The sequence below is a fragment of the Rattus rattus genome, chromosome 1 (genome assembly GCF_011064425.1).
Source record: "Rattus rattus isolate New Zealand chromosome 1, Rrattus_CSIRO_v1, whole genome shotgun sequence".
Classification (NCBI taxonomy): Eukaryota; Metazoa; Chordata; class Mammalia; order Rodentia; family Muridae; genus Rattus; species Rattus rattus.
Window position 1 is genome coordinate 268,339,016 of NC_046154.1, and position 25,634 is coordinate 268,364,649.

A 25,634-nucleotide genomic window follows, 5' to 3' on the forward strand; every position below is an offset into this window, starting at 1 on the left:
ATAGGAGAAAATTCTTGCTAGCTATACATCTATCCGAGGATGGGCTATACAAAGAACTCGGAACCCTAAATATTAAGAGAACACAGCTGGGTTTAAGTGTGCCTCAAAAGGAGAACTACAGGGACCAGTTTCAGACCAGGGCAAGACCTTTTAGTTCTTGGGGAGTTCCCAGCCTGAAGCTGCTTCAGAGGCAGGGCTTGGCCCCAAGAAAGGGACGGGAATTTACTCCTAATCAGCTCACAGGCGACAAGAAGATCTGCATCTCCCAGTAGAGCCATCATGCCTCAGTTCCACAATTCACAGGAAGAGCCACGCACCTCTGACCCTCAGAGGAAAACTCAAGGTAAGGCTTTGTCCCCACATACCAATCCCAAAGAGAAAAAGTACACCTCAGAACTACAGGATTTAGTCCTCTACCATCCCTGCAAAATATACTGCCAAAAGAAAGGGGCGAGAGGAATAGAAATAAAAATACAAAAGAGGGGAGGAAAACTCAAGCAACAAGGTAACCACAGTTGCATAAGTCTCAGCACAGAAACAGAAATGTGAAAAAAACATGGGAACGCGTCCCCCCACAAATTACTGATGGCACCTAGTGAGAACCACTTGGAAAAACAACTCAAAGAGGGCATTGCTACAATCCTGGGGGAAACAAAGGAAGGGATGAGTGAGGTGAAGAACTCAATCCAAGAGAGATGGAACTGCTTAAGGAAACCAAACCAAAAGGACGTTGGAACGAATAACCCAGAAAGACCTGATCACCAAACTGGACTGTGGGGAAAATGGGCTCTGCATGGATGACAAGGTAGAGGAATTGGATCACTTGGTAAATTTCAATGATAAATTTTAAAAAGAAATATGAACAGAAGTTGGCACTGCCACACCATGAAATTGCCTAACGTTTAGATTGTGGACATAAAAGATCAGGAAAACCATGTGAAGGCATGGAGAATATTTCCAAGAAAATCACAGAGGTCTATTCAGGAACCAGAGGCCTACAGAACTCTAACCAGACAGCTCCAGAAAAGAAACTCCCCATAGCATACTATAATGAAAATGTTAAAAACACACAATAGATAAAACATAATAAATAAATATTAAATGTCATGACCAAAAAAAGGTCAAGTCACAAAGGCAGGCCTATCTGAACAATGTGTTGCTATTCCAGAGAACTTTTAAGCCAGAAAAGCCTAAAAAGTATATCCCATGCACTGAAAAACCATTATCAACCCAGAATATTAAATGCAACAAAAACACATCTGTCAACATTCAAAGAGGAATAGAAAGTTGCCAAAATAAAAGCAGCGTAAAGAAACTTATGACCACTAAGCCAGCTCTATAAAGGATATAGAAGGAAGGGTTAGGTCTAATAATTTTGATAAACACACCCTAGAGGTCACAGGGAATGAATGAACGATGCTAGAAGAACCAGAAATGATATAAAAGATGGGAATTAAGATGCTAATTTTCTAATTTAACAATTTTTATTGATCGATAATAATTCTCAAGGCTAATGGTCTCAACCAACAAAAGATGGCCTGAGCAAAACCTTAACAAGTAAAAAAAAATAAAAAAGAAAAAAAAAGAAAAAAAAACTTAACAAGTAAATACAAGAATTAAATAAATTCGTGAAACAAACAGACTCCTAACAGACATAGATAGAGCATTCTAACAACACTTAAGACTAGACAACTCACAGGAACTCATGAAACTTTCTTCAGAATTGACTACCTATTAAAATAGAAAGCAAATCTTACAAATATAGGAAAAGTAAAATAACACTCTGCATTCCATCTGACTACAACAGAATAAACCTGTCCATCAGCAGCATAGACACTATAGATAGGACACAAATGGATGGAGGCTAAACCACACAGTACTGAATGATAATAGTGTCAAGGAAAAAATGAACAGAAAATTTAAGAATTGCTAGAATGCAACAAAAGTCAAATCACAACATATTAAATTCTATGGATCGTTATGTGGAAAATATAAAGTATTAAGTGCCTATGACAAAAAACAGGAAAACTTAAATTAACAATTTAACAATGCACCCAAGTTTCTTGGATAAAAAAGAAAAGCCAACAGTATCAAGACTGTAGATGAGAAGGAATAATAAAAATTTTGGCTGAAACTAATGAAATAGAAATGAACAGAAATCAGTTTGAAGAATCAGGGGGTGGGGCTCTTCGGAAAGAACAGTAAACCCCTAGCCAAACTGACTAAAAGAAAGAGAGAGAGAGAGAGAGAGAGAGAGAGAGAGAGAGAGAAAGTCCAAACCAGTAAAATTAGAGATGGAAATGCAGACAGTTCAACAAGCACTGAGGAATTTCAGAAAATCCTAGGGGCATATTTCAAAAAATATATATCCATATTCCACCACACTGCAATATTTTAAAATGGAGGAGTTTCAAGATATACATGGTGTATCGAGGTTAAATGAAGATGGAGAAAGTAATTTAGATAAACCCATAACATCTCAGAAGATAGAAGGAGCAATTTTTAAAATCTCCCAACTAAATAAAGCTCAGAACCAGATGGGATCATCAGAGAAAGCGACCAGACCTTCAAAGTCGATCTGGCACCAGTGCTCCTCAACTCATTCTGCAAGATTAAAAATGAGGGATCGCTTTCCAGTTACTGGTGCCCTGGCACCAAACAGGCACAAAGACCCAACGAAGAGAGAGCCTCGTAGGCTGACGACCCTAGTAGACACAGCTGTAAAAATTCTCAATAAACCATCCAATGGAAGAAAGACAGCATTTTCAGCAAATGGTGCTGGTTCAACGGGAGGGCAGCATGTAGAAGAATGCAGATCGATCCATGCTTATCACCCTGTACAAGGCTTAAGTCCAAGTGGATCAAGGACCTCCACATCAAACCAGATACACTCAAACTAATAGAAGAAAAACTAGGGAAGCATCTGGAAACACATGGGCACTGGAGAAAATTTCCTGAACAAAACACCAATGGCTTATGCTCTAAGATCAAGAATCACAAATGGGATCTCATAAAACTGCAAAGCTTCTGTAAGGCAAAGGACACTGTTGTTAGGACAAAACAGTTAGGACCAACTGTTAGGACAAAACAGTTAGGACAAAACAGTTAGGACCAACAGATTGGGAAAAGATCTTTACCAATCCTACAACAGATAGACGCCTTATATCCAAAATATACAAAGAACTCAAGAAGTTAGACCACAGGGAGACAAATAACCCTATTTAAAAAATGGGGTCCAGAGCTAAACAAAGAATTCACAGCTGAGGAATGCCGAATGGCTGAGAAACACCTAAAGCAATGTTCAACATCTTTAGTCATAAGGGAAATGCAAATCAAAACAACCCTGAGATTCCACCTCACACCAATCAGAATGGCTCAGATAAAAAACTCAGGTGACAGCAGATGCTGGCGAGGAGGTGGAGAAAGAGGAACACTCCTCCGTTGTTGGTGGGATTGCAGACTGGTATAACCATTCTGGAAATCAGTCTGGAGGTTCCTCAGAAAATTGGACATTGAACTACCTGAAGACCCAACTATACCTCTCCTGGGCATATACCCAAAAGATGCCCCAACATATAACAAAGACACATGCTCCACTATGTTCATAGCAGCCTTATTTATAGTAGCCAGAAACTAGAAAGAACCCAGATGCCCTTCAACGGAGGAATGGATACAGAAAATGTGGTACATCTACACAATGGAATACTACTCAGCTATCAAAACCAATGACTTTATGAAATTCATAGGTAAATGGATGGAACTGGAAAATATCATCCTGAGTGAGGTAACCCAATCCCAGAAAAACACACATGGTATGTACTCATTGATAATTGGATATTAGCCCAAATGTTCGAATTACCCTAGACGCACAGAACACATGAAACTCAAGAAGGATGACCAAGATGCGAATGCTTCACTCCTTCTTTAAAAGGGGAACAAGAATACCCTTGGGAGGGAATAGGGAGGCAAAGTTTAGAACAGAGGCAGAAGGAACACCCATTCAGAGCCTGCCCCACATGTGGCCCATGCATATACAGCCACCAAACTAGGTAAGATGGATGAAGCAAAAGAAGTGCAGGCTGACAGGAACGGGATATAGATCTCTCCGGAGAGACACAACCAGAATACAGCAAATACATAGGCGAATGCCAGCAGCAAGCCAATGAACTGAGAACGGGACCCCCGTTGAAGGAATCAGAGAAAGGACTGAAAGAGCTTGAAGGTGCTCGAGACCCCATATGAACAACAATGCCAACCAACCAGAGCTTCCAGGGACTAAGCCACTACCCAAAGACTATACATGGACTGACCCTGGGCTCCAACTGCATAGGTAGCAATGAATAGCCTAGTAAGAGCACCAGTGGAAGGGGAAGCCCTTTGTCCTATCAAGACTGAAACCCCAATGAACGTGATTGTTGCGGGGAGGTTGGTAATGGGGGGAGGATGGGGAGGGGAACACTCATAGAGAAGGGGAGGGGTAGGGGCTAGGGGGATGTTGGCCCCGGAAACCTGGAAAGGGAATAACAATCAAAATGTAAATAAGAAATACCCAAGTTAATAAAGATAGGGAAAAACAACATGCTTCAATAAAACATCCTGGAAGTAGGGTCCTTTAGAACAGAGTATGAATGCACTGCCTCCAGGATTTGTCCAAAAAAAAAAAAAAAAACTTGGAATATAATACTTTTGTTTTGGAGTAAAATGTTCTGTAGATATCTGCTAGATAATTAAAATGCACATCAAACCCTACAGCACAATGAATGTTAGTCAGCATGGAGAGAGCTTCCTGGTCAGCTCAGCAGGATGTCTGTGTCCTCCAACCAAAGTGTGTGGTGTCGCCAGGATGAAAATCTATCTAGTTATGGTGAGCAAGAAAGAACAATGGCCGCAGTGTGTGCTGATTCCGGGCCCAGCTGATCAATAATGCTCAGAGACTTAACCAACCTGTGGCACTGAGATTTTCACACAAAAGCCCATGTTTTCTGGGAGACACGCATGTGGGACACCTTTGTTCAAACTTCCCTTTTAAAATGAATATATTTTAACTACAACCAGGGAGGTTTCATAAGACTTCTGGTTGCAATACTTGCTATCCCCCTCAATCATGGGATATATATATAACCAACGACTAGAAGGGAGCATCAGATCCTCTGGAGTTGGAATTAAAGATGGTTCTAAGCTGCCCTGTGGATGCTGCAAACTTAACCCAGGTCCCTTGGAAGAGCAGCCATACACACATGCAGCTTTTAACCACTGAGCTATCTCTCCAACCCCTGTTTTATTTATATTCTGAGACTATTTTAAATGAGACTATTTCTCCAGTTTCTGGGGAAGAAACAGCATCAGTGGTCTTACCCTGTGCTGGGCCTATGTACTAAGATGTGCTACTGAGGCAATGGTGGCCAGGCTGTCTGTGAGGTAACCAACTGTTCTCCGACAGGCCTCAGATTCACCCTTGTGACTGCTAGCATGGCCAGAAACCATGAGTAGAACAGTAAGGGAAAACTTACTGATACTGTTTTTGCTAAATGGTCATGTTGTTCAAATTGCTTTCTAAATATTTATGTTTATATCCATAGATTTATGTGATTCTCAATCTCAGTGAGAGGCACCTCTATCAAACTACATTCACACCTATTACTGAGGCCCAGGAAATAATGATGGCTAGGGAGAGGAGAGAACGTACGAACGGATAAATAAGGAGGAGGGCCATGAAGTGCTCTCCTCTGGGCATGGCATACACACATGCAGCTGTAGCTATCGGCACAACATCAATCTACTTCTCTCTTAAAGTGGGATGGGGTTCCTGGTGCCCCACCCTTAGCTCAGGACCTGTTGGCAACTGATAGCTGATAAGGAAAAATTACTAGCTTCTTTGGGGGAGTGGCAATCTGTAGGTTTCCTGTGCCTCACTGAATGACCCCCAAACCCATGTACTTATGGGCAGCAGTAGTTGAACTCAGTGAGTTATTTTTCTAAAAAATTAGAGAGAGAGCTTGAAGATAAGAGAGAAATGCGTTGCCCGATGTCAGAGAAGTTGGAAGGAGGGGGCAGGTGTAGGTATGACCAAGATAGTATGATAGTATGTATGTGTGTGTGTGTGTGTGTATATATATATATATATATATATATACTATAAACGTGTGTGTGTGTGTCTGTGTCTCTGTGTGTGTGTGTGTGTGTGTGTGTGTGTGTGTGTGTGTGTGTGTGTGTGTGGTTGATGTTGTTGTGCAGGAGGAGGCAGGTACAGGATAGAACGAGGCCTGTCATTGGACAAGAAGGAAGGATGGGTGAGAGAAAAGTTTTAGAAAGGGGGAGAGGAAGACAGGGAGAGGAGGAAAGAGATGAGAGAACATGGCGGTTGATGTTAAGATTCTTCTATGTGCATAGTTATTGGTTGTTATGACTATTCTTAATATATATATGTGTGTTTTCAAATAACGCAAAAGTGCTTTTGGATAACCCATTGAGCCCAGTTTGTGCTGTCATATGTACATGACTATGGGACCATCCACCCTTCCATAGGAAACCTACTGGAGGCCATATCCTCAAATAGAAATGATTCTCCATCCCCAAGATCTTAACAACAATGAAGTTGGTGAGTATTAGAAGAAATATGGGTGGAATTGGAGGGAGGAAATTATTGAGTAGACATGATACTTCATTGTACACATGGATATAGTTCTCAAAAATTTTTTAAAAAGTAATAAAAACTAAAAATGGAAATGAAAGACTTGTTGAGTAATGTTACAGCAGCGTGAATCAGAGTAAGTCAACCGCAGTGTCAGTGAAGGGACCAGAGGAATCGAGATACAAAACAATAACACAGAAGATGACTCCATTTGCGATAAGTATAATGAGAACATCTAAGCCATTGCTACAAAACCAGGCCTTCCACGAAGGTGAAGGTGTGGTGGAAGAGGCCGGCAGGTGTCACTCGGAGAGAAATGGAGGATGTTTGATGAGCTCGGCTGGAGTCCCTGATGTGATGAGCCCCTTGTAGATTAGAGCTGTATGCTCAGTGCCTACATTGCGTGGCACACAGGCCGTGGTGTGCAGAATATTTTCCAAGGATTAATAGAAGACTATTATGCTTTAAATCTATTTCAAAACTTTTCATTTATCTTTTAATGTTTTTAATTAAAAAAGAATTACATCTTAAACAAATTGCTGGGTAGAAAACATTCCTTCTAAAGACTGGGTAACAACAACACTTCTTGGTTTTTTCTTCTGTTCGTGACAAACCCAGCATCACGGAAGTGTTTGTCATAATGTACAACTGAGAGAAAAGAGGTTTTCATTGTTAATTTATAAAAAAATAATTTAATTATTTTATGTATATGGGTGTTTTGCTTGCATGAATCTCTGTGTGTTATCTGCATGCCTAGTGCCTGGGGGGACAGAAGAGGGTATTAGATCCTTTAGAAGTGGAGTTACTGATGGTCTAGAGCCATCATATGGGTGCCTTGAACTAAACCCAGGTTCTCCGCGAAAGCAGCCAGTGTTCTTAACCCTGATCCATATTTCCAGTTAAAGCTCTTACTTTGGGGGGAAATTTCCATGTTGTCAGGGGAGTGCTGTGTCAGCTCCATTCTCTGCTTGCCTGCTCATTCCTTTGAGATTCTTTTTCCTGGGACAGTTTCTCTGTGTAGTTCTGGTTGTCTTGGAACTGGCTCTATAGATGAGGCTAGCCTCAAACTCACAGAGATCCACCTGCCTCTGCCTTCTGAGTGCTGGCATTAAAGCCATGAGCCATCACCTGCCTGGCTTCACTTGAGATTTTTGACTGTGCCAATGGGAGCATCTGTATTGTGGTTGTGCTGGAACGTGCTAAGGACCGTCTTCAGTTCACTCCTCCTGGGAATACTTGTCAACACGGTTTCTCTGAAATGTGGTCATCAGCCATGCTGGTACTTTATGGCTGTTGCAATCCTCTGCACTGTAAATTGCTGTGGTAATGGAGCAGCCTGGGTTCCAAGTGAACGAATGCAAATTTTTCCTCCACGTCCATGAATCCACCCAGTAAGATTAAATATTGCACTATTATTCAAGCAATGGAATATGGAATCCATCTGAGATGATCAATGCAAAATCAATTCTATTTCTTTTCTTTTCATTTATTTATTACTTTTTTCACGGGCCAGTAGCATCTGTGATTCATCATGCAAATATTTATTTGTACTTGATTTTTTGTAAACATTTCCAAATGCTCTTTTGGTTTCTTTCTCTATATAATACACATGTGTTTTCTAGGGCTTTTTAAAAAATTTATATCATTTTCTAGATTCATAATCATCAATCTACATACCATACCGTATAATGTTATAATCCACTGTCAGCAACAGGTCTTAGAGTGTTACAGAGCAGAAGTGATCGTTGATTGCCAGGGAAAGTTCTCAGCCTGCAACCAGACCTTAGAATCTTATACAATATCCTATGCTTCTGACAGCTTCGGGGCTAATGGGTCAGGACAGAAAATGAACCCGCGGGCCTTGCCCAAGCTGGCAAGTGCTCTGCCACTGAGCTACAATGGTAGCCTTTGTTAATCTTTCAGGACAGTCTTGCTATATGACTCAGCCTAGCCTGGAACTCCAGCCCCTCCTGCCTTAATTCCTCAGCTGTAGGGATTAAAGACTGTCATGAATAAACGTTACAGGCAAGGACACGCTGATATACCTTTAACTATAACCATCTACTACTCCACATATTTAGAACATCACATCCTCAATGGTAACAAACTCTTGGGACTTCATTTTTTACAGACAAGTTAAGTTGAACGCTCATAAAGGATCACAGGAATGGACAGTCGCCACCATTGACTACCATCGGCAGCACGGTAATTCATTCCATGCCAAGGTCTTCAGTAAAGGAAGGGCACAGAGAGAGTTAAGGGCAGAACATTTGAAACCTCATTCTCATAATGAAATGAGTATTACATTATTTTCTTACTTACGTGTGCTTTGCACCTATTAAATCCTATCTTCCAAACCAAATTACCAGAAGTATTGGAATCACATATGCTATTTTAATTCATAGTTTATCTCCACTGAGACTAATACAGTCAATTTAGCACAGTGGATTAGTTCTCCTTTCTTATGTGTAACAATGGGGATCACGTTTTATAGATTATGGATGCCCCTTCCTTACCACATCCAACTGGGCTTGCGTAAGCATCCTCCTGCCTGAGCAGAAGAAAAAGGTCAAGGTAATATTCGACTTCTAGGACCCAAAAATGGGGTTTTGCTGAGAGACCAGGAGCTTTTGAAGCTGCTGGCACCTCTCTTCATACATTTCTCAATGTCTTCTTCACAGCCGGGAGGCGTGGCCAGGCTTGTAGCATGCGACTCAATGAGTTCCTTAGCAGTGTACAAAATGCCTTTTCTATGAGGAGAGAGCAGGACAGAAGCAAGAACGTAACCGGCTACTAGTTTTTAAAACCCCATTTATTAGAGTGCTCTGAAGCTTTGCGCAGTGGCAGTATCGTAGCCAATGAGGTTTATCCGAGGCACGATTATTGCTAATAGAGTGCTCTGGTAAAAATAAAATAAAATGAAAAAGAGTAGCAAAGACAGGAGAATCAGGGTTCCAGAGATGTCTCAGAGGGTAAACACACTTGCCACCAAGGCTGACAGCCTGAGTTCAGCAGGCGGAGCCCACATGAAGGAAAAGGAGAACCGAATTTGTTCTCGGACCTATAGTGGGTGCTCTGAGGCACATGCTGTGATTATCAGGCTCGATAGATAGATAGATAGATAGATAGATAGATAGATAGATAGATAGATAGATAGATAGAGGATGGATGGATGGATGGAATGAATGATGGATGGATGGATGGAATGAATGATGGATGGATGGATGGATGGAATGAATGATGGATGGATGGATGGATGGATGGATGAATGGATAGATACATAGCTAAGTAGGTAGGTGGGTAGGTAGGTAGATAAGTAAATGGCTTTTTTTCCTTGTGGACTTGATCTGGAGAACAGAGAAATGAAGTTGCATAGATAAATGAGAGGCAGAGGAAGGCCTGTGATTCCCAGCTTGACCTCAGGGAGACAATGGCTTTGAGGGCAGCATAGTATAAACTGAAGTGAGTCACGTCAAAGTAAACTCCAAATCCAGCAGGACATGGAGCAGAAATGCTACACTGCTGCAGCCTGGTACAGCAAGGCCAGCCCCTGCAGCTGGGCCCCAACAGATTACAACCAGCCAGATGGCCAGGAGACACCACCAGGCTCTGATCAGGCTAGGAGAGGGCCGGTGTACACGGGATAGCACAGACTGCATCTAAAAGTACAAACACAGCACACAGCAAGAAGTGGCTGTTGGACATCACCCCAGAGAGGAGCAGAGGCAGACACAGGATATTAGCACTTACTCCTTGCTGGGGCTCACAAGCAGGATAATCCTAGGAAACTCAAGTTACTCCTCAATATACATGGTCACCAAAGCTATACCCCTGTCTTTCATGATTCATGACCTTAGATAAAAAAAAAAATCACAGAAGTCCAGGCTATCTGAGAAATTATTTTGTTTTCCTCAATACATTCATTACTGCTTTCCATCTAAAAAGAACTGATTCTTTAAGCAGCAGGCATTGGACAAAAATTGATTTGTGTGACTAGACTTTAACAAGTCTGTAAGGCAACATGACAAGCTGCTGGCACCGCACTGCCTCATCTGTCCCCATACAGGTCAATATTAATCTAAAGAGCCTTCAGGCAAGCTGACCGCCCTGTGTCCTCCCACCCTCAGGCAAGTCCACCACCCCACATCCTCCCACATTACTGCTCCTTATAATTACATCAAACTCCGGGAAAACATGTCTGTCATTTGTCAGGACTATGTAAGCCATGCCATCTCACAAACAAATGGCTATTTGAGTCTGTTTCTTTCAGTTACATTTATACATTAAGGAGCAAAAGAGAATTCACAAGTCAAGGACTTTGGTGATTTTTGTTTTTTGTTTTGTTCAAGATTAAATGTTCAAGATATAATGCTTTTTAGAGTGGGACATGATTAAGTGAATTTCATCAAAATTAAATGTACTGGTTCATCTAAGAACCCCGTTAAGAGACAGGCTACAGACTAGGAGACAGTGCATTCAAAGTCAGTGCCTTGCAAATGACATATATATATATATATATATATATATATATATATATATACTAAAAACCAACAATAAAGTCAGGAAAAATTCCTCCCCATAACCATTGAACAGTTACTTCACATAAAAAGAAAATACATGATATTTGGTTGAGTATAGCATGAGACATTAAGAAAATATTTTTAAAAATTCCATGCTGAGATGTTCCTCACATATAACAAAGAAGATATAATCAAGGACCAGAAAATGAATATTCATGGTGTGTGGATCATGTGCGATGTTCACATATGTGGGTGTGAGTACAGATTGGTACTAAGTGGACAATTGCTATGGCTAACCATTTGACGGTTCCTTTAAATATTAAATATACATTTATCTAGAAACTTAGGAAGTAATGTTCCAAATAAGACAATATTAGATATATAATCATCAAAATTCATCAGACTAAATATGATAGATTTATGCATTTAATCACATGTTAGTTACACTTTTATGAAAATAGATATAAATAAAAATAGCTTTATAAAGACAGTGATAATTTTGAGAGACTAAACTACTAATTTAATAGAGTTATAATTATTATTAATGATAGAACAATGCACATTTGCACATAATTACAATATAAAGTGATTCAAGCAGAAATGGAAATCTGCAAATGGGGTAGAGTTAGAGATAGTTTCCAACCAAGGATGTCTATTTTATCGATTTATTGGTACTTAAAAAGGAAAGGAATAAAGAGAGCCACTTCAAAAACCTTTTGTTTTTCTCTAAAGCCGTAATATAATAATGGCTTGCTTAACAACATGCTATTTACAATTATGCCTATGATTTAATTTTTGAAGATAATATTCAATTAGTTGTGAACCTTGGTCTATCAAGGAAGGGGTTATTGAGTCTAAGGAGGTGGTTCAGTAGGGAATGTCCTTGCTGTGCAAGAATAAGGACCTCAGTTTAGATTCCCCACTACCAACACCAGGTACAGGGGCCACTGCTGTCCTGTTGCTGGAGACAGGAAGATCCTTGGGGTTGGGAGCCAGCTAGACTAGCCAGTCAGCAAGCTCCAGTTGCAATAAGAAATCAGTCTCAAGTACGATTAAGATCAGTTGATGAAAACAGCCAGTGTCCGCTTCAAGCTTTTACAGCTATGTGTGCATGCACACACACAAACACACACACATATGCATCGCAAAAGAAGAGATTGCTCTAAAGAGTGATATTTTATTCCTCAAATAATTAATATCAGTATCACACTAAAACAACTGAACAGGTCAAGTTGCAGAGTATTCTCAACAGCCCCACAGAGTCACTGCACAATCTGCCAAATTGAAAACAGGCAAGCAGCAATAGAATGAATTAAACTGGTGACAGTGTCCTCAAAGCCCCTGCAGTGACAGTAAGTGGCACTTACTTCCACAGGGAGTCCAGAGGCACATTTAGCCATGGTGACAAAAAAAAAATGTGTGTTTTGGTCTCAAAGAAAAGAAGCAGAGACTTCTGGAACCATTACATATATGTACAGGGAAAGTAGGGCATCCATGAAGAGTGACTGTGATTGAGCTCTCGTGGCCAATCAAGAGGATATAGGAGTCTATATACACGCTATACTTAAAATATCTTTATCTATATTAACATATTTGCATATTAATGAATAAAATGGACTAGAAAGCTGTACATGCTGTCTACCAAGTAATGGAACACTTCTACTTTATCACAAAAGCACCCTACATAGTTATTGCTTGTGGTATAAACACCTGAATCCCCTCTTCTGTAAACGGGCTGCAATAGGTGATTGACATATTCTGACAGGTTCACCTGCCTTCTACACCATAAGTCACGAGGAGTAATAAATTCACACTATGAGTAAAGACTGAACGTTTGACATCAGAGGAAATTCAGTAAGAATTCTGGTGAAGGAATTTTCTTTCAGAACAATAATGAGACATACACATCTTAAAGCCCGGGGCAAATCAAAGTTTATGACTGCAAGCGAATAGCAAGATATGCAAATGTAGTATAACTGGAATGTTGGGAGTTGAGTTCAAGACTAGAAACTCGCTCAGTGTGTTCTGAGTTCCAAGCCTTGACCCACACTAAGGCAAAAATGAGTAATAGCAGAGACAAAGATGATAGATGATAGATAGATGATAGATAGGTGGTAGGTAGATAGATAGATAGATAGATAGATAGATAGATAGATAGATAGATGTAAGGTAGGTAGCTAGGTAGATAGATTGATAGATAGATAGATAGATAGATAGATAGATGATTGATAGATAGATAAATAGATAGATAGATAAGACTAGACAATAGGTGATTAACAATTACATGATCTTTTCAGCATGCTGTTTTTTATTTAGCTATCACTTTCCCTTTTTCTGTGTGTGTGTGCGTGTGTGCGTGTGTGTGTGTGTGTGTGTGTGTGTGTGTGTGTGTGCGTGCATGTGCGCGCATGCAGGCATGGATGCGTATGTGGGTAGACATTCCCACTTTCATTTATCAATCATTTGTTGATATACATGAGAGCTGTGGCTGGATCTAAATAATAGCTTCAAACATAGGAGAACTCTGAGATGCCTAACAAGAAGAATTTGCTCCAGCCGGAAGTGAGGCAGAATGGCTGACTCGCTCGTACAGACAGACGACCAATGTACTGGGTGCAAAGGGACTTTTTCGGTTTCAGTGTTGGCAAAGAGAGCAGGCTTCAGAGCCAGCAGCACCCAGCTCTCCGCACCCTACATAGCAAAAGCGGAATCTGGTGTGTGGAATCTTCTGTCATACCCTGCTCATCCTCAAAGCCTACAATGCCACGGGGACAGATTTTGCCCTTCAAAAACATCTGATCCTTTGTTTTGCAGCAAATTCTGTTCTTTCTTCTTTAATTAAAAACAAGTTTCTGCAGAGAGAACACATATTTGACACCTCTCATGACCTTCCTCATATTGTTATAGACTTATTTTGGCTGAATCCTGTATATTTAATCCACTAAAATTATCATGCTCCACCTCCACTGTGAACACTGGCAGGGAATTTGATTTATTCTTTCTTTAAATGAATAAAGTTTGGTCTGAATGTTATAGCTGTTTAATGACTTGTGTGTGTGTGTGTGTGTGTGTGTGTGTGTGTGTGTGTGTCTGTGTCTGTGTCTGTGTCTGTGTCTGTGTGTGTGTAGAAGGGTAAATCCTCCTCCTAGTTCCTCCATGAGCAGCTATGACTGCTATGTACAATGCTTCTTTTGCTTGCCCGACGTCTGTAATTAATGGTTCAGAGAGTGGTAGAAATCGGCCGGCACTACAGAGCATCACAGCCCAACTGGCCTGTTCCCAACCTCACTCCCCAGCTTTCCTAAACTGCAGTGTAAAATAAAAAGTAATTGTCCATTAAATAGGTGGGTTATCTCTCCTCGAAGACTTCCTGCCTGCTCAGTGATTCACAGAGCGAATATTCTTTTTTCTCTAGTTGTCCCTGAAACATGTCCTAATTTGAAAATAATTTATCAAAGATCAATGCAAGTCATATTGCTTTTGCTGCAAATGAAACCAAACTATTAAAAATGGACCTCATGGTTGTAAAAGGATGAGAATGCACTGTGATGTCAGCCTTGCTCTGAAGAGGTATCTGAAAAATGCATAGTGAAAACTTTCCCAAACTTTTAAAGTGATTAAAATGATGACTGTACAGGTGGTCTTGATGTCCCATATCTGAGTGACAGTAAATGTCCACACTCTTGTCCCTGGGCTTCCCACTTCACACCCCAAGTCCTCACACCCATTTCCAACGTGTCCTGTTCTTGCATTCCTGAGTCCTATCCGGTGTGTGACTGAAAGTGCGGTCGCTGTAGAAGTTAGAGACGGGTTGCAGGAAGACTTTATCAAGGGTAACCCCAACTTGAATGCAAATGCTAAAAATCACACTAACATTAGGTACAATTTCTTTCATTGAATTCAAGGTGAATGAACTTGATAAAATCATCTGTGTGACATTAGTTTCAGAATAACAGCTAAATATTAAATGTTTTAAACTCCCTATGTCCAAGGTCTCTGGATTGAAATTTGAGCTAACAATGGGAATTTTAACATATTTCTCACTTCTGTTTGTAGTGTGATGTTTCTTCTGCCACAGAGAAGGATCCCTTCACTTTTATTTAGAAACCAAAAACAGACTAAAAAGGCACAATGGGTTTTTTTTTTAAGTTTCTTGCTTTATACTGTAATATCGGGGAATAGAAAAATAGTAACAGAAGCAGTAATGCCAATACTTAAATTATATCAGAACTTTTGAAAATCTGTCTCGGAAGGATGAACAACTTATGAATGGATCCTCATACAATAAGCTGCCTTTCTGGAGTAGTCACACTTCAAATAAATCTGTATTTATAATGTACTTATCAATTTGATGGATTTGATGAAATGTAAGGAGAATATACTCATGCGTGTCGTGTCTTCCTCCAAACAAGGTCAACAGGCAGGCAGGAAGCACCCAGGGTCAATGTCCACCACTAGGAACACCCCACTTCCATGGTAGCCCTGAGCAAACAATCTATTTGCCTTTTAACTTCACCTTGGGATAAAATGTCAACCTCCAGGAAGAATTTGTCTCAGTTCCAAGTGCATGTCATCAAACAAACTCCTGTAATGGTTTTCAGTTATCAACCACTGCTGAAATTTTAAATAATCTCCAAAAAAATGGCAGAATCAAGTATTCCAGGATAGAATATGACCTATCAGAACTTTTCCTGTGACTATTAATGGTCCGCTACAGGCAATGAGTTAGACATTATGAATACAGAATTGGATACAGAATGGTGCATTCTGGGGGAGTCTTAGCTTAGACAGATAAACTAAGCTAAGTGCTACACCTGAGTGCATGGGGAACTGCGTGGCCCACCATCATGAGTGATCCCCTTGAACCTCCATGTGCAATGTTGCGTGCAGTAACAAAGGAAAAGGCATCTTCTAGGAGCACCCTTCAGAGCCCAGGACAACCCAGGGTGATTTGTAGGGGAGAATTGTTTTGCACACAGTGTTAAAGCCTCTCAGGTAGACGGGAGATTAGGAACAACCTGAACATCACAGGTTACAGTAAGATGAAAGAAAAGGTGAGGATTCGGTTCAATCTCAAATGAACTTAGAAAATATCTAACTCCCATCCACTGTGTAGTGAAAGTTTGCCTGCCCTTTTAATCTCCTCTGGAATACATTAAAACATGCTTTTCTTGGTGTAGTTAGTGGGTAAATGAATGGAAAGATCCTTAAAATGAGCCACTTAGTTTTGAGAAAACCTATTGAAAGTATTTTTCTGAAATTGACACAGAGTTTGACTCATCCTGACTTCTTTTTGGATCTTAGATCTGCCCTCTACAATAGCAAAAATATGAGAATCATAAGTCATATAAGTAATTAAATTTCTGGTAGCCACATTAAAAATGTAAAAAGAAACTGTTTTAATTTTAATAATACATTTATTTGAGCCACTATACCCAAAATGCTACTCAACATAAAATCACTATAAAACAGTAATGAAATTTTGCATTTTTACACTGTCTTCAGAGTCTGTTTTTATGCTTTTGTAGATTGCAGTCTACATGCAAGTGAGGGCAGGCACAAGTTAGGGCGAGAGCCTGTGATTGGGCAGTGGAAAAGAAAGGTGGGCTGTGAACTTTAGGGACCAGTACAGAGACACGGCGCAGAGGAAGGAAGGGAGATAGAAGAAGAGAAAGATGACCCAGATCTGAGTGGCTTTAAACCGCCACAGGTAGCTATGAATATCTTATAGGGGACGGATAGTTACAGGACAATTTCTCTTATCTAGGTGGGCAGTTTATATCAATATCAATTGGCTCTGAGTTCATTGTGCGGACATTTTGTGGGGTGAGAATTTACTGATACAAATCTGACTGATAAATTACAAGCCTATAGAGTTTTGATTTTACTTGGTTATGGGGGATTTGTGACAGCTAACCACAGGGGCAGATGGTTGGGAATGTAAGCAGAATCCACAGCAAGAGAGCCACGAGATGGGTGGTCACTGCATGGGGCTAGCCATGGAGGTGGTGAGACCACTGCAGGAGCCACAGAGTAGCCAGCATTACCATGGGTGCTGACTTTATTTTTTTAATATTTCATGCAACAGATGATGTCAAACAGGGCAGGTAAGAATCCACTAGAAATTTAAGAGTCTTATCCCAAGAATTAGAGATTTAGCTCTTAGGGAGCAGAGGGGAGAGATGGTTTCTCAGGGAGAGGAGGAGTCATGTGGTGGCTCAAGCTCAAGTGCTAAAAGCTTAAACAAAGAAACAGAGGGGCAAACACTGCTCACAGGATCTGAGGTCCCCTGCTGTGAAAAGAGACAGGATAGCTGCTCTCAGTCAGAGAGCTGGAGAATGGAAGCTGCCTGCTTCCTTAGCAGATATTGATTGGAGTAAGATTTAATTCAAAGGCTGTTTTATTTGCTTTTAGGATATATTTACATACAGATTTTTGTCCTAATCATGTGAGGAATTTCACCTTTGGTTCAGAGCTAGGATAGGGAAAATTACTGACTCCTAAGTAGGGAGCAGTGATGGTTGCCTGCTATGAACAGGTATTGATGGATGTCCATGGCTCCAGGTAGAGAGCTCAACAGATAGATGGTGTAATACAGTCTGCAGGGAGCTCATATTCTTTCTTCGTGGGCTCCACGGGAATTTTGGGTTAATTATTCTGACATGACAGATTAGAAAAAAGGCCTGAGAATAGATTTATACAGTAAGCAAAAGATATTTTAGGATAGTAGGGAGATTGTATGAAACAATTGTTTTAGGGAAGCTTTGAAGTCCTTCAGGATAACTCATATTCTTTGAATGTGGGCTCCAAGGGAGTTTTGGTTTAACATCCTGGCATGGCAAGTTGATTTATTTGTTCGTTTATTAATTCATTTGTTTTGCATTGTTTTTATTATCAAAATGAGTAGGATTATGAGTTTTTGGTTGTTCTATTATTCCTCTGGAAGGGAAGGCAGGATACAAACTTCAATCAGTGGCTGACTGAAGGATATGCTGATGTGGGAGAAAGGTTTCATCTTTGCATGTTTAGAAAAGGTGATTAGTGTCTAGACAACATCCACAGTTGTATGGATCAGGTTTGACAGAGGCAGAACACCTGAATTTATATTCAAGTAAATCAGACAAAATATATTCTTTGTGCCATCCCTTGAATCACATGAGTGAAGACTTAGGATTGGAGCAGAATTTCATCCTAACTAGTCTTAACACCCTACTCAGACTAATACAATCCATACAGATATCTTGATGATGCTAACAATTTGTTCTGAGATTTGTATATTACAGACTACACAGCTCTGGTGGGTCTCATCGTAAGACGTGCTGGACTGACCTACTTGAACTCCTAATCTCAGAAACTTTCAGCTGGATACAGTCAGGACAGACATCAGAGACTACAACAATCCTTGGTGTGGCCTTCTTAAGGCCAAGCAACCAACTCCCCCATTTTCCCTATCCTTTCCTCCATTCAACAGTATCTCAATGCCCACATTCAGATATAAGAAGTTATGAAGGGTCACCATCCCAGTTCCCTTGGCTCGGTTATTTTAAGTTGTCTTTCTGGGGAATTTAGAAATGGCCATAATTTGAAAAGGGAGGAAATAGCTAGAATTGTATAGCCATAATCTCATCTGGTAGAAATCTTTACAATACTTACTAAGTTAAAGTCATAATTTCTTACTTTGGTACAGAATTTATTTTGATATAAATTTAAGGTTTTCATTGGTATGAATTTCTTATTGATATAAAATTGAGGTTAAAATTCTTACTCTCATAGAGGCATTGTGCCTATACAACACATTTAAGAATACAAGGCTTAGACCCAGTGCTTCCATAACTATTAGTATAAATGGATCTGAGATGATTAAGCCTTTGAGTTGAAGGCCAGATAGCAAATTCTTGGCTCTGAGTTAATTGCTAGGGTTCTTGCAACATACTTTAATTAGAAATAGCTGAGAGTAGTTAATGGACAACAGTCCAGATTAATTTACAAAGAGAGATGGTTTTCAAGAATGTCAGAAATCCACAGAATGCGACGTTTACGTTAAGACATACCTCGTCCTAACATTCCACATTTGTGGATTCAAAGAAGAAACTGAATGTCTCTTCCAGGTGAGGCTGTACATTGTAGCTAGGTCGTCACTGGGCAGAAATTGCCTATTTCTTCTACAGACCTGTACTGTTCCTGAGAGGACACAAATTATAGGTTAAGACAGCTTAGTTCTGCCAAGACAGAACAACATGGTCCTTAATAATTCCTGTTTCACTAAGGTCTGTCAGATGATCCTGGGCCATGTGAGCAGAATCTACAGCAAGAGAGCTGCGAGATGGGTGGTCTCTGCACGGGGCTAGCCATGGAGGTGACGAGACCACCAGGGCCCGAGAGTACCAGGTGTTAGCAGGGGATGGTGCCTTTTTATTATTATTTTTATTTCACATGTATCTCATTTCCAGAATGCATATTCCACTACTCGGGTTAGAGACCATATAAGATGACCCAGTTTGAGAAAAGAGTTCACAAATTTGACTGAACATCAACCCATCAACCTCACAAAAAAAAAAATCAAAATATAAACTCCTGGGATTCACTCTCAGAGGCACAAGGAGTCTTGTAACAAGGCAGTCAGAAAAAATACTTATTACAAACCAACATCTGGGAGTCATTCCTCTAAAGCAACTAGGCCCTCTAAGCATTCTAGGCCCTCCTATGCATGAGTCTCCGGTCTCTAAGAGGAATTCCTGCATTGCTCTGTCTGGCCTCTGAACTAATATTTCCCACCTCTCCCAAGCATGTGCCACCTGGAGTTGTTTCCAAGCCTGACAATGGCTCCCTAGACACAGTCCAGTGTGTTTGGCTTATCTGCAATAACAGAGAAGAGCTGCGACACAAACAATCCAAACCAGTCTTTATCTGCCTCGAAATGTTTCTTGGTACACTTATTTGAATATGAGTGTCCCTGCCAACTCGTCACTTCATAACTCTTCAAACTGAAATTTTAAACTTTCAATTTCATGAAGCATTCAGTTAGCCTAAGACCTTCAGCATGCTGCCTACTTCACCATGGCCTGCGGAGAGGCCTCTCCGAGTAATTCAGGGCATTGTGTGGAGGAAAACTGCCTTTCTCAACTCTCAGCTGTCCTCATGACTAGAGGACAGAACATTGCTGTGATAGGATGGATTGTCAGCCCCTTCTGAGGTTACATAACCACAAACATTATAATAATGAGCTACAAAAGTCATATTTGACATGACTCGGTTAATGTCGTGGTGTTTGCTCACTGAAAGTTTACTGAGCACAGTGTGCATAGTTTGTAGACTAGAAGGCTTCAAGGAGCAAGACTGACTCCCAAATGCCAAGATATCACAACTGAGACAGAATGAAAACCGAGACAGAATATCATTTAGCTGGAAATGGATGTGTGGAGTTCTCGCTAAACTAGGCTCTTGGATACATAACCATGAGCAAAGCAATAATCCTCGTCCTTTCTGGTGGAACTGGCTGGTAATAAACAATTAGAATGATAACTGAGTATAGCAGTATAGATGATACACGTTAGAGAAGCTATGAGATCAGAGTAAGGCAGATCAAGAACACCTGTACACTGGAAGGCACATTATGCTTCTGTTTCCTTAGAGAGCCCTCACTGATACATCCAACCAGTAGTCCAAGTCTAGAGCACACCACAGATTCCAACTCCTTAGCAAGCTTGGAGCCCAGCCCAACCAGGGGACGAGCGATTTCACTTCTTTTCTGAATGTTTACCAATTCTCTCCACAGTACAAGACTGTCAACGCAAGATCAATAAGATTGTGCTTGAGAAGTTAGGGTGACTCTAGAAGGGAGCTACAGAGCCTTTCTCCTGTCACCTCACTTCTGAATCAGGTATGTGTCAAGCCATAATACACCTCTTTCTAACCTAACCTGCCATTGGCTCTTACCCCCTCTACCCAAATCCATGTGTCTGTGGAACAGGAACCTCAGCTGAGAAAATGTTTCCATCAGATTGGCCTGTAGGCAAGTCCAGGGTAGGGGGATTGACTACTGGTTTATGTGGAATGGCTCAGCAATCGGGTGGTGGCATCACCCTTTGGTAGCTGAGTCCTCAGTTGTATAAAAACACAAGCTCAGAAGGCCATGGAAGACAAGCCCGTAAGGCGCTTTCCTCCAAGGCCTCTGCTTCAGTTCCTCCCTCTGGGTTCCCACCTCTGCTCCTGCTCAAGTTCCTTCCCTGACTTTCGTCAATGATGGGGATACTTAAGGCGAACAAACTCTGCCTTCCACTGGTTGCTTTTGGTTGTGACCTTTATCACAACAATAGAGAAATTGCAAAGAAACTGTGAGAGGCAACACGGCCTCCCTCGCCCATTAGATACTTTCACTCATTATTCTGGATTGGAAGAACCTTTTTAAGGGAGATCAAATGAACCCTATTCTGTCTTCTGGCCATTGTAAACACGTGAGTATGTCTACTTCATCCTTCAGTAACTCTCGTGTGAACTGTTCGTGTCTTCTTCCACATTCACCATGCCTTCTCCCTGTTATGTACATACGCTCTTTGTGGTGCTGTGCTTTAGACCTGGGTCCTTCTGCATGATGAAAATATAGATGCACCCCACACTTAGGTACACCCCTGATCCTTGCAAGGCTCATCTGGGCTAGCCTCAACTGTGATATATGTTCTATATGCTGAGTGGAAGTTTAGCAACATGGAGTATGTCACACCCATAAGGGCTTAATGTCCGCTGCCTGGGCCATCAATTGGCACCTTAGCAAGCACTGAGTCACAGACAGGTAATAGCAAGGATATGGGAAAGCACAGGCGCCTGCAAGAGTGCAGTCTGCAGCCAACCCAGACAGAGTGAGAGAGTGAAATAAAGCCAAAGCAAGCAGGAATGGGTCACCTCCGCCATTTCACAAGTGACACTTTGATCATGGCATTCGCTCTCCACTGCCCTCCCAAATGACCACAGCTGCCCAGAATCAGCCTTGCTGGTGTCCATCAGGACCCCAAGCACTTGTAGCTGCCCTTGTCAAGAGGTAAGTCTTATACTCACTGGGTGTCCAGTAGTAACTAACAGCCCAGCCCACTAACAAAATGGTCAGGCTTTCTTTTCTACCTCTAACTGTATCTCCTGAATTAACTTTTGGGAAAATAAGTGATATATATATATATATATATATATATATATATATATATATATATATATTTAAGTGACACTCAATTTCAATGTTTGTCCTCGAAATTAGCACATGGTTAAATCCTGGAGAAGATCCATTAGAGGCTCTGTGTTTACATAATTTTAACTATCAAGTTCAAGACCAAGTTTCCAGCCACCATACAGACAGACTTGTGGCAGCTGGCTGAGGGCTCAAAAGAAAGTTGAATTCAATGACACAAGAACTCTCAGCTCCAAAATAGATGCTCCTGCTCCTGCTGTGCCGAATCGCCCCACGCACAGAGGCAGACAGATATTCTAGCTCACAGCCCGGCCTTCAGAAGGCCAGCCTGGGATTCAGGAAGTGAAGCCAAGGGTGTCCATGGGATGTGTTCCTTCCTCTTAGAGCTTATAGAGGCCGTCCGCATGCCTTGGCTCATGTGAGCCTCCACCCTCAAAGACAGCAGGCACCATCCAGTTCCACGTTGTGTCACTATGACCGTGACTCAAATGTCTCCCCCTACCAGAATAAAACTTTGATTGGCCCGACAGGCCAGACAATGTTAAATAAAAATAACCCTCTTATTTTAAAGCTAGCTGACTATCTAAATAACCGTAGCTGCATCTCCAGGCTTAAGTGCCCTCTGCAGTGTGACAGCATTCACGGGAGCAGAGAGTTGATGTGTGGACGACTGAGGGATTATCATTCAACCTAGCACACTGTCTTGTAGCTGCTGGAGGTTTCCATCAAATTGACAACACATGTCTATGTCATTGACAAGCCTCATTGCAGTAGGAAATCAAATAAATTATTTTTTAAAATCATAGAATTAATAAAATTTTGTTTGAATTTTATTTATTTTATTTTGTGTATTGAGTATTTAGTCTGCATGTATGTCTGTGTGTACATGCCGTATTCCAGGAAGCAGGAAGAAGTCATATGTCCCCTGAAACTGCAGTTACAGCTGCTTGTGGCCTATTATTGAAGCTGGGACTCAAACCCAGACCCTCTGGCATAGCAGTCATTGCTCTTAGCCCTCAGCCATCTTTGTAGCCTATCATATAAATCAAATCAGTTCAAAAGCCCTAGGAAGAACATGTCAGCCAGATGGTGGGCCATGACTCAAAAGTGCTATTCCTGGTATAGAGAAAGAACACCAAATTGGACAATGATCACATGTTCAATGCCATCTGAGACACTAAGGGATGCAATGACAGATTATTATACCAGATACAAACGGAAACTTTAGAAGACATATCGAAGAGGGAAGCAGAGTGGTTTTAATATCCCTGTCACATAGCTCTCCCCCACCTTGGTCAGCATATCTTGGAGAATGTGTCTCCAGAGTCTTCTCTTAGAAGAACGGGAGGTGGGAACCACTTCTACAACACATACCCCCAGACAGGCCCATTCTGGTGAAATGAAGCACTGGGCTGACCTCCACAGCCCCAGGATCTAGTCTATTACCTACAGGTTGGTCCTCTCAGGCTACCCTGTTACCAGGGTATCATCTACAACTCCAGGCTCAGATTAGCCAGACAAACTTGGTCTTCAGGCCCACCTATCAGCAGGAAAAACCCAGATCCCAAAGTAATCTAAGTAGGAGGCCAGCACTGAACAGACTCAGGTTGCAGGCCTGGGCATACATGGGCATTATAAATCCCAGCCCCTAATAGTACAGGGCTGACCTCCATTGTCCTGACCATCAGATCCACCCCACTATGAAGCGATCACACAGAGTACAGCCTTAGTTTTAAGCCGGTACTCTCAGACACAGTCTCCCTACAAAGAGACAACAGGCCCAAATCAACCCTAATATCCTCAATAGACCCGCACTCCAGGCCATCCCTGTAAGCACAGAATCCTGAACCTCCTTATAGAGTCAACCAACTTAGACCCACACTAGTGGGTCTAGGAAATCGTTCCGACTACCTACAATGTGGGACATAATTACCAAGAACTCTAGCATGAGCACCACACAGGACATCAAATGGCCTGCCCCAAATCGCGGGCTTCCTGACTGATGATGAGTTCCCTGACAAAAGCCAAACTACAAAGATGAGAATCAGATCCTACTGCTTCAAATGGACATTCAGAAATAAGAAATATGGGAAAACAGGGAGAGGACATTATGAAAATAAGAATGTTCTCCCAGTTCTTGAACCAGAAAAGAATGTAAGAATATGAATTGTCTTATAAAAATGTTCAGAACACTTACTGTCCAAGATTGCTTCTACGACTCTGATGAGCACTGACAAAGCATGGCTTGGAGAGGAGGGGTTTTGTTTGGCTTCCAGGTTGTAGTTCGTCATCAAGGGAAGCCAAGGAAACAACTCAAGACATGAACCTTGAGTCAGGAGCTGAGCCGGTGGCCATGGAGAAATAGTGCTCACTGGTTTGCTCTCTGCAGCTTGCTCAGCTAATTTCCGTATACAACCAAGGACCACCTGCCCAAGGGTGTCACTACCCAAAGTTGGATGGTCCATCTCACCTCGATCATTAATTAAGAAAGTGTCCTACAGACAAGCCCATGGGCCAGTCTGACAGAGGCAGCTCCTCATATTAGGTCCCTTCTTCCTAGGGGACTCTTCTGGCTTAGGGTAATGACAAAGCTACAACTGTTCTGGAGAAACTCATTACACTCCAGGAAATAGCAAAAGGCAGAACAGGTAAGCGATGCCAAACCTGAAAACCCGAGCTCACCCTCTGGGACCCATATGATAGGAGAGGATTGATTCCCACAAGATATTCTCTACAAGTATTCATTAGCATGAATGAATATGCGTGTGTGCACACACACATATACATACACACACACACACATATATACATAAACACACATATACATAAATACACACACAAACACACACACACACACATATACATAAACACACACACACACACACACACACACAAATGTGACCTTTTAAAAAGAAATATAAAGAGGTAATTCAGTGAAAAGGCTAAAGACCCATTACAGAAATTCACTGGGAAAACTGAAATTATTTTTTAAAACTCAAACTCATTCTGAAACCGGAAATAACAATGAAAAACAATGAGCAACAGAGAAGAACAAAATATCAGAAATGGTTGCTCAAAGATGCATTCTCCTAAAATATCCCACCGGAAGAAACAGGTCAAGAGATCATGAAAGCAAATATTAGTGTCCCAAGGCTTTAAGGAGAGAAAAGAAAGGAGGCAGATTATTTGGAGAAAACTCTCCAAATATGAGAAATTATGTAAAAATACTAGTAGAAAAAGCTCAAAATCTCCAATAAGATGTAATCCCCCAAAACCTCATAAGAAACAGACAAGCAATTCATCAAAA

At 41.2% G+C, this 25,634-nt stretch overlaps 1 protein-coding gene and 1 pseudogene across 1 annotated transcript in view; one reads left to right on the top strand and one right to left on the bottom strand.

Annotated features, from left to right (window-relative positions):
• Nell2 (neural EGFL like 2) overlaps positions 1-25,634 on the bottom strand; it is a 307,008-nt gene that overhangs the window by 272,815 nt on the left and 8,559 nt on the right. The gene's annotated exons all lie outside the window — the stretch shown is intronic.
• On the top strand, positions 9,461-9,551 carry LOC116890312 (annotated as a pseudogene).